This window comes from Vulpes lagopus, chromosome 4 (assembly GCF_018345385.1).
Source record: "Vulpes lagopus strain Blue_001 chromosome 4, ASM1834538v1, whole genome shotgun sequence".
NCBI lineage: Eukaryota > Metazoa > Chordata > Mammalia > Carnivora > Canidae > Vulpes > Vulpes lagopus.
This window is the reverse complement of record NC_054827.1, coordinates 145054426-145062526: the sequence shown is the minus strand read 5'-3', so window position 1 is coordinate 145062526 and position 8101 is coordinate 145054426.

Genomic DNA, 8101 nt, shown 5'->3' with positions numbered 1-8101 from the left:
GCATTTAAAAAAATTATTTTTCATTTGTTTTTATTAAAGTTCAATTTGCCAACCTAGAGTCCAGTGCTCATCCCATCAAGCGCCCTCCTCGGTGCCCGTCACCCCCTTACCACAACCCTCCACCCGCCTCCCCTTCTGCCACCCTTTGCTGGTTTCCCAGAGTTAGGAGTCTCTCATGGTTTGTCTCCCTCTAATTTTTCCCACTCAGTTCCCTTCCTTTTTTTTTTTTTTTAAGATTTATTTTTATTTATGATAGACATAGAGAGACAGAGAGAGGGGCAGAGACACAGGCAGAGGGAGAAGCAGGCTCCGTGCAGGGAGCCCGACACGGGACTCGATCGGGACTCCAGGAACATGCTCTGGGCCAAAGGCAGGCGCGAAACCACTGAGCTACCCAGGGATCCCCAGTTCCCTTTCTTTTTAAGGGAACATTTTAACTTAAAAAAACAAAGACAAAAAAACTTGAGGTTAAAGAGTTCAAGGTTCTGAGGCCTGATTCATTAAACTGATAATTATGTATCATATCTACCATGGGTTCAGTGTATGGAGTGTGGCGGGAAAGGTCTGAGAGCCAGAGAGGCGAGGGTTTGAGATCCTGGCTCCGCCTCTGGTTGTAACAGACCCATAAGGGGAGAAAGAAATGGGCTATGATACTTTCTATTCATCGACTCAATAAATAATTTATAGTTAGAACGTCCTACAAACTTACTTAGGATCTCTTAGTTTTCGCTTGGGCACAGCATTCACGTCTCTTCCCAGTACTGACGATCATTTCTGTGGGTAATCTCCTGTGCCAGACATCTCACGCACGGCACGTTACCTGCAGCACTTAGATTCACCAGTTTCGCGTGTGTTTGTTAGATCAGTGACCATGACCCTCTGTGGCCGACTTGTCACTAGGCCCGGCACAGTATCGGACCATCGCAAGCGCTTAATAAACGGTGCCTTAACTAGGACTTGCAAGCCTTAATTTCACATAACATCATCTTTGAATATTCAACACCCACATTTGCAGGCGAGTGGAGCAGAGATTGTCTTCTGCTTTGACAGATGGAGGGAAATTGCCCCAAATCTGAGGACTCCGGGATGGGGGACTCACAAGCCAGCATCAACTTCTTTAGAAAGCATTTACCTTAGCGCGGCTCCGTGCTCAGCGGGCGGCAGCCTGCACTTGCTCTAAAGATCTCCGGTTGCAAAAGGAAACTATGGTCTAAGGAAACACGGAAGGGAAGCTCTGAGCACCGAGCTTGTTTCCACCTGGTGGACACCATAGGGTTCTAACTGGCGATTTTCCCCCACTTCTAGTTGGTGCCTAGAGAGCGGAGAGCCCGCGGCCCCTGGGCTCCAGCCAGTGTAGATCTCCAGCACATTTCTTTGCTTCTTCTTTCACTTATTTTGTAATCAGCCCTTTGTCTATTCGTAAGCTGCCTTAAAGTCCTTTCTGCAGCAGCATACAAATGGGGTGGCAAAGAGTCCCCGTTCCCGATGTCAGAGGTGACCGCGATGATTTTGGGGCATCTGTTTCCAGGGTTTTTTCCTCTGCACGTTTATATGCAGATTTAAGGAAGTTGCAAACAGCCTATCAGGATGCCAGCCTGTGTTCTGGTCCTTTTAGCAGTTTTCCACTTAAACCTGATCCTTCGAAGTCTAGTGCTTTCTCCCAACGAGGACGTGCCACGTGATTTGACATTTCCTGAAGTCTGGCAGCTTCCTGGGGGATAGATCCCCTGTCGGGTGGGGGGGGGGCGCTGACTGAACAATCCAACATGATCAGCACTGAAGCAGCTCCTAAAGAATTCGAAAGTTCAGAGTGGTTTTGTGCAGGTGATTATTTGGGGAGCCACTTTTTCGGGCTTTTACAGTACAATCTGCCTCCGCAGCGGTGGCTGCGGCCAGGAGATCACCAAGCTGCCAGGCCACTGGCCCCAGGGGTAGGGGGCCCAGCTGCTGCCTCCTCCAGGCCCAGCCTGAACAGCAGAGTCTGGCGGCCAGTACCTGTCTTTCCTCCTGCTTCCGTCACCCGCTGCTTCTTGCTGCTAGAGGGTTTGGCATGGACAGGGCAGGGCCATGGCTTTGCCCGTCAGTTTGGGTATCTTGTCCCCCTGCTGACTCAGGGCAGGGCACTGAGCCAAGGAAGAGGAATGAGACCCAGGTTCCTGGGGGGCCCCTGTCTCAGGCACAGCCATCTCCCGGGGAAGAGTGCCATCCTCCTCCCCTCCGCAGCCCTCTGTCCCTTGCACCCTGTAAAGTGTGCCAGCCCCACAGAGTGCATGAGATTGACAGGAAGAAGCACCCGGGAGCCCAGAGCACAAGCCCTGTAGGCTGGTCAAGAGGGCCCGGGGCCAGGGTCTGCACACCTGAGAATACGTTCTGGTGTCAGGATGAAACCTGGCAGTGCATAGACCCGCTTTGTTTGGCCTATTTTTTTTTTTTTAGGGGTAAATTTCATAAAACTGGTTATCTGGCTTCTCCCAGAAAAGTCCAGAGACCTGGCAACCTCACTCCATGTCTTCCCATACAACACTTGGAGCTGCTCTCTGATGGCATTTCCTGTCCAGGCTGACACAGGACGCACCTGTCTTCTCCACGTGTGATTCCTACCTGCAGCCTGCCCTTGAGGGAGTGACTCCTGCCCCACTCTGGGCAGCACTTTATCTGTTTCCTCATCGAAGCTGGACTGAGCTCTAAAAGCAAGAGCACTGTTTAGAGATGTTTCCCTCCCCCGGCCCTGGTGTGTCCTGCTCCTCCAAAGGCTGCAGCTCTGGGTGGAGGTGGATAAGCGCTCGGAGAGGTGGAGGCAGGGACACCAGGAGAGGCTCTCTCAGGCTGCTGGATTTCCGGGAAGGGGATCTTTCGTGAAGGAAATAGCATGAGAGGACACTGTATGGGCAAGAAGTCTAAGTCGTGGTTAGCTGGTGAAGTGTGGGGTGGATAATAGGGTCGCCCAATACGGAAGCACTTAGAAGGAAGAGAAAGGAGGATGATCCTGGCAGAGGCCAGGCCTCCCCTTCACCTCACTTCCCCTTCACCTCAATTCCTTCTAGATCATCATTTGCATGAGAGTAGGTAAACAAAGAGCTAGAGTTTGTGGTTTTTTAAAAGTTTACCCTGCCTTCCGGTGGCTTTTCAGGTAAAGTGGTTGGACAAGTAACTGATGAAAATGTTTAAATGCAATTCCAATCCCCATCAATGCACACAGACATTGGGTAGAAGTTTGGGGGGATGTGGGTAGACTATCGTGCTTTCTACATATTCAACAGGATGTGTGTTAGGCAAGCGCAGTATGTCGGTACCGTCCACAACCCTACATCTGTGTCACTCTTTACACTTACAATGCCCTTTCCTGTCCTAATTTTTACTAAATTTTCATCATGAGTTAGGGAAGGTAGGTTTAATGTTGCCCCCATTTAATGGGTATGAAAGCTCCAACTCAGGCATCTCTTAATGGATGGATTAAAGAAAACTTTTTTTAACCTAATTTTTGAAATAATGTGGATAGTCCTACACCTGACAAGAAATTATTAGATTTTACCCTTAGGTCATCCCAGTTAAGGTCAGGTATATACCTTCCAGTCTGTTTCTTTCCATGGCTACTCTGTTTTTTCTGTGGTACCCCATTGGCTCATGTCTGGCTTAACAGAGGATTCTGTTCCCTGTACGTATAAAGTAGTAAATATTTTTTTTTTTGCCTACATCACAGCATCATAATATATCAATGGGAAAAAGTTTGTTATACATTCATTTAAGTGGTTTCCAATTGTTTGCTACCATAAGCATGAGCTTTCGTAGGAGCATTTTAAAAACAAAATACTTCTGGGGGAGGGTCATGAGACAATCGAGGTGTAAAACGGAATAGACACCATTTTTAAGCACCACTATCACTGGGCAGCAGCATCTCCTGAGATACTACACACGCCGCCTTCTTTTTCCCCATAGCTCCTTCCACACTGGGTTCTAGAACTTTCAGTTTTGGGGGGGATAGTTGCATATGGTGGGAATATGAGATGCCCTAATGGGCTGTGGGAGATCTTTCTCTGCCAGTGGGTGCTCAGGAATCACTCACCTCTTTTGGCATCTCCAACCAGGCATGTGGGACCCAGACTCAACCGAGAGCAGAAGAGAGATTCGAGCCTCCAGGATGGCGTTCAGACATGAGTTCAGAGCAGTGAGTTTCCACCTTAACTTGATCAATTTTTTCTTTTGATTGTAATTAATCAAAAATTCATTCTTAAAAATGTGGTCAAAAGTTATACTTTAATAACTAAATCCCCTGGGTTTAAAATTTTAAGTCATGGGAGATATTTAGGGAGCAATCTGCACCCCAAATCCCAGTCCCTCAACCCAGGAAGAAGCCGTCTCTTTGGAGATGTGCTGTTGAGAAAAGAAGCGCCATGACGATCTTCACAGAATTTTACCATTTTTTATAAAATGGCCAACAGAACTAGGGTGATAAGGACTGCGGGCAGGGGAAATGCTCAGTGAAAGTTTTGACACGTGAATGATAAGGAGTGTCCATGTGTAAAATTTAGAAAAATGTTCTGGGCAGGGGGATGGCAAGAGCAAAGGCCCTGGGGTGGGAACAAATGAGAGAAGCAAAGAGAATGCCGGAGTGAAAGAGAAGCCACCTCTTTCTCTGCACTGGATTCCTGGCCACCCTGCAGGCCGTGGGGCCCTGTGTGATGATCCAATCAGCACCCAATCAGCACCCGTTACCCCGGGCCCTCTGTGTGGTACTGACTTGTTAGGCTCATTCCCTTACAGTAGGTCCTAGTAAAGGGGGGATTTTAGTGTCGGTGGCCTCAGCGCTTTGGAATCTAGCTCGGTACTTACTATGTAGTAAGATGTTTTCTGATTATCCAAAGTAAATAGTGTTAAGGCTGGGCAGTAAAAGATGCGCACAAATAGACCCATTAGACCCTTCAGGCTTACTTACTCTTGCTTTTACGGTTTTAATGACCACTAATTACATGGATAAATTAATGAGGTGAGCTATTTTCTTAATCCACAACAGGTCAGAAATAGCAATATAATGATGGCTTCTGATGATGATAGAGCAGGAGGTTACTGCTACATATACTTAGAGTGGCCACTTGGAGAGACTCTCTACTGACCCAACTGCTAACACTGCAGCAAGGAAAGAAGCAGAGAAGTCATCAGAAAGCTCCGCAAACACATATAGACACACACGCACACACACACTCACGCATACACACACACAGGAAAAATCTAAAACTTTGCTGTCTGGGCCTATTTAGGGTAGAGAACCAGCTCAGGTGCTTAAGAAATTCTGAGATTGCCACGAGGTTTTGTAAAATGGCAAGTCACCGGGAGGGTTGTGGGAGTCCGCTTGCTGCTGGCAGCAAACGCCTGCGTGTGTGCTGTTTTAAAAGTTGATCACAAAACTGGTTAAACACCGGAGACGGAGCAGCAGGCCACCCGCGTAAGCGGTAGCCGTGCTGACGACTATGGCAAACATTTAGGTGACACAGCCGGTAAGTGGCTCCAACCGACTGGCTTCAAAGGATTTCAAACTCCCGTGACAGAGCCCTGCGCCCCTTCGCGTCCCTGTACCCCGCCCCAGTGCCACCAGGTTTTCTGTAAGCTGTTTAATGGTGAGATATGCGGAGGAAAGAGAAAAAACCCAAAAATTAAAAAGCCATAGGATTAGCCCAGCTCAAGGCTTTATCGCAAAGCAAATGACCCGTGACCCCAAATGGAGAACATTGTCAATGCCTCTGAAATCCCTGCAGGGTCCCTCAATCTCACCCCCTCTTTCCCAACACAGTGACCACCACCCCCCCCCCCCCCCTTGTGACTTGATGCTAAGTCCTTGCTTTTCTTCAGAGTTTTACCAGCTAAGTGTGCATTCCTGAGCACTGAGATTCAGTTTGGGCTCATTTGGGAGTTTCATGCAAGTGGAGTCCCAGCAGTAGGAAGCCCTAGGTCTGGGGGCTCCTCTCCCTCAGCGGTTACCTGTGAGCACCGAGCCACTCCCTCCCACCTGGCCTTAAGTTGTGCATTTCCCTCCCACACTATCCGGCCACTTTTGCCTCCCAAAGTGGAGGTTTCATAACAGCATTTCGTTGTATAAGTGTGTTTGTACTTAACAGTCCATCCTATTAATGGTCACTTCGGTGTGGTGCAGGCGTCTCCCTCCACTCTGCTTGGCCTTTTCACTGTCATAAAAATGTCTTTTCCCTTATGGTTAATGCATCTTGTACGCTATTTAAGAAATCTTTCTTCCGCTCCGAGTTCATGAATATTTGTTTATACTGCTTTCTACAAGTCTTATTATTTTGGCTTTTACATTGAGATAAATTCTTCGGTGTGTAGGGTGTCAGGTAGAGGGTCAAGTTCCATTTCTTGCTGCTTGGATATCCATTTAGTGCAGGTTACCTTCACCTGCTGTTCTGCAGGGATTGGGCTACAAGTCAGGTGTCCCTATCTATTATTTTTTCTGCTCATACATGTTCTTTGGGCAACACAAATATCCCTATAAGGAAAAGTAGATAAGAAATTAGTGAAAATTCTAGCTGGTTATGTGAGCGGGTTAATATTAACTCTGAGGGTACCTGGATGGCTCAGTTGGTTAAGTGTCTGCCCTCAGCTCAGGTCATGATCCTGGGGTGCTGGGATCGAGCACCATCGGGCTCGCATCGGGCTCCCTGTTCCGTGGGGAGTCTGCTTCTTCCTCTGCCTGCAGCTCCCTCTGCTTGTGCTCTCTGACATCTTAAAAAAAAAAAAAAAAGACTTTAACTGTCAACTACTAGTCCTGCAACATTGGGATTAAGTTATTTCACTTCCCTGGGGCCCCATTTTCTGGCCTTTATCCCTAGCTCCTTGTATTCTAAGGATTAATGATTTAATATATCTAAAAGTGTTTAGGACAATACTCAGGTAAGCACTCAAAGAGCAGTCACAATCTTTAATCTGCAATTTAAAAACTCCTTTACTGTCAAACCCTAATCTGACCTGAGAAAGTTACGCCACGTAGTATAATATTCCTACAACTTCACAGCAAAAAAATAAATAAAAAATATGAGTAGGTTTGATTGCAGACTGCTTGCCCAGGCCCCAGAAAGTGTCTTGCATCTTACTTTTTAAAACTGGAAAGTTCTAAATTCTGAAACATCTGGCCCCGGAGGCTCAGTATGGACTGTGGGCCTATATTATTAGCAAGATAGTTTTGTAGCCTTGGGCAAGACTCTGGGTGGGCCTGGATCTTGCCTTAATGATACCACTTAATCCAATCAGTTTTACAGGACAACAGCACTTGAAGTTTGTGTGTAAACACAGGCTGTTGAAAGTATGTGTAAGTCCTCAAGGGGGATAGTGCGCTGTATCAGATAGGATAGGAAGGGAACCTGTAGCAATCTGTGCTCCCCTAAACAGAAGGACACGCATACACACAGCACCTAGATTTCTTCCAGACTTTGTGGAAAAAGGAGCAGAAAAACCATCCAGCACTCGAATCAAATAGATCTCGCCCCTGATCTATTACCGGGATGTACACACCTTAAAAGAAAGCCTCCTGATTGAACCAGCATTTTGCCTTTTCAACTGGAACATAAAAGGGAAAGCTTCCCCTTCCCCATGTTTTTGTTTTTTGTTTTGGTTTTTTTTTTAGATTTTGATCTATTAGCTCCCTGTTGGGAGTGATAGAAAGGCAACGTGAAAGTGGTTTGCTCTGTGCCCCACATCAAAGCCCACAGTGACTGGTGGGGGGAGGCTTGTCGGGATGAAGGCCCAAGTAAGGCTGCCCCTGTGAGCCCCTAAGATGGGATCTGCAGGCTGCTTGCCCAGGGCTGGAGGAGGAGCTGAGCTCAGTGAGCTCCGGGCGTGGATCTCCATCACCGGGAGACTCCGCTTTGGAAGTCACACGGAGGAAAGGTGCTGGTTGATCCCTGTCCCCAAGGGCTGCCTTTGAAGTCTGGCACCCACTAGCAAAACCACCGTCCCTCTAAATAAGAACAGCCCGGGCTGATTTGATTTCTGCGCCTACGTTCCAAGCAATATGTCCTGACCCTTGGACTGATGTGCCTCAGCATCTGAGGCTGTGGAGTAGTGACCTCAGACACCAGGTTCCAGATGAGACTCCTCA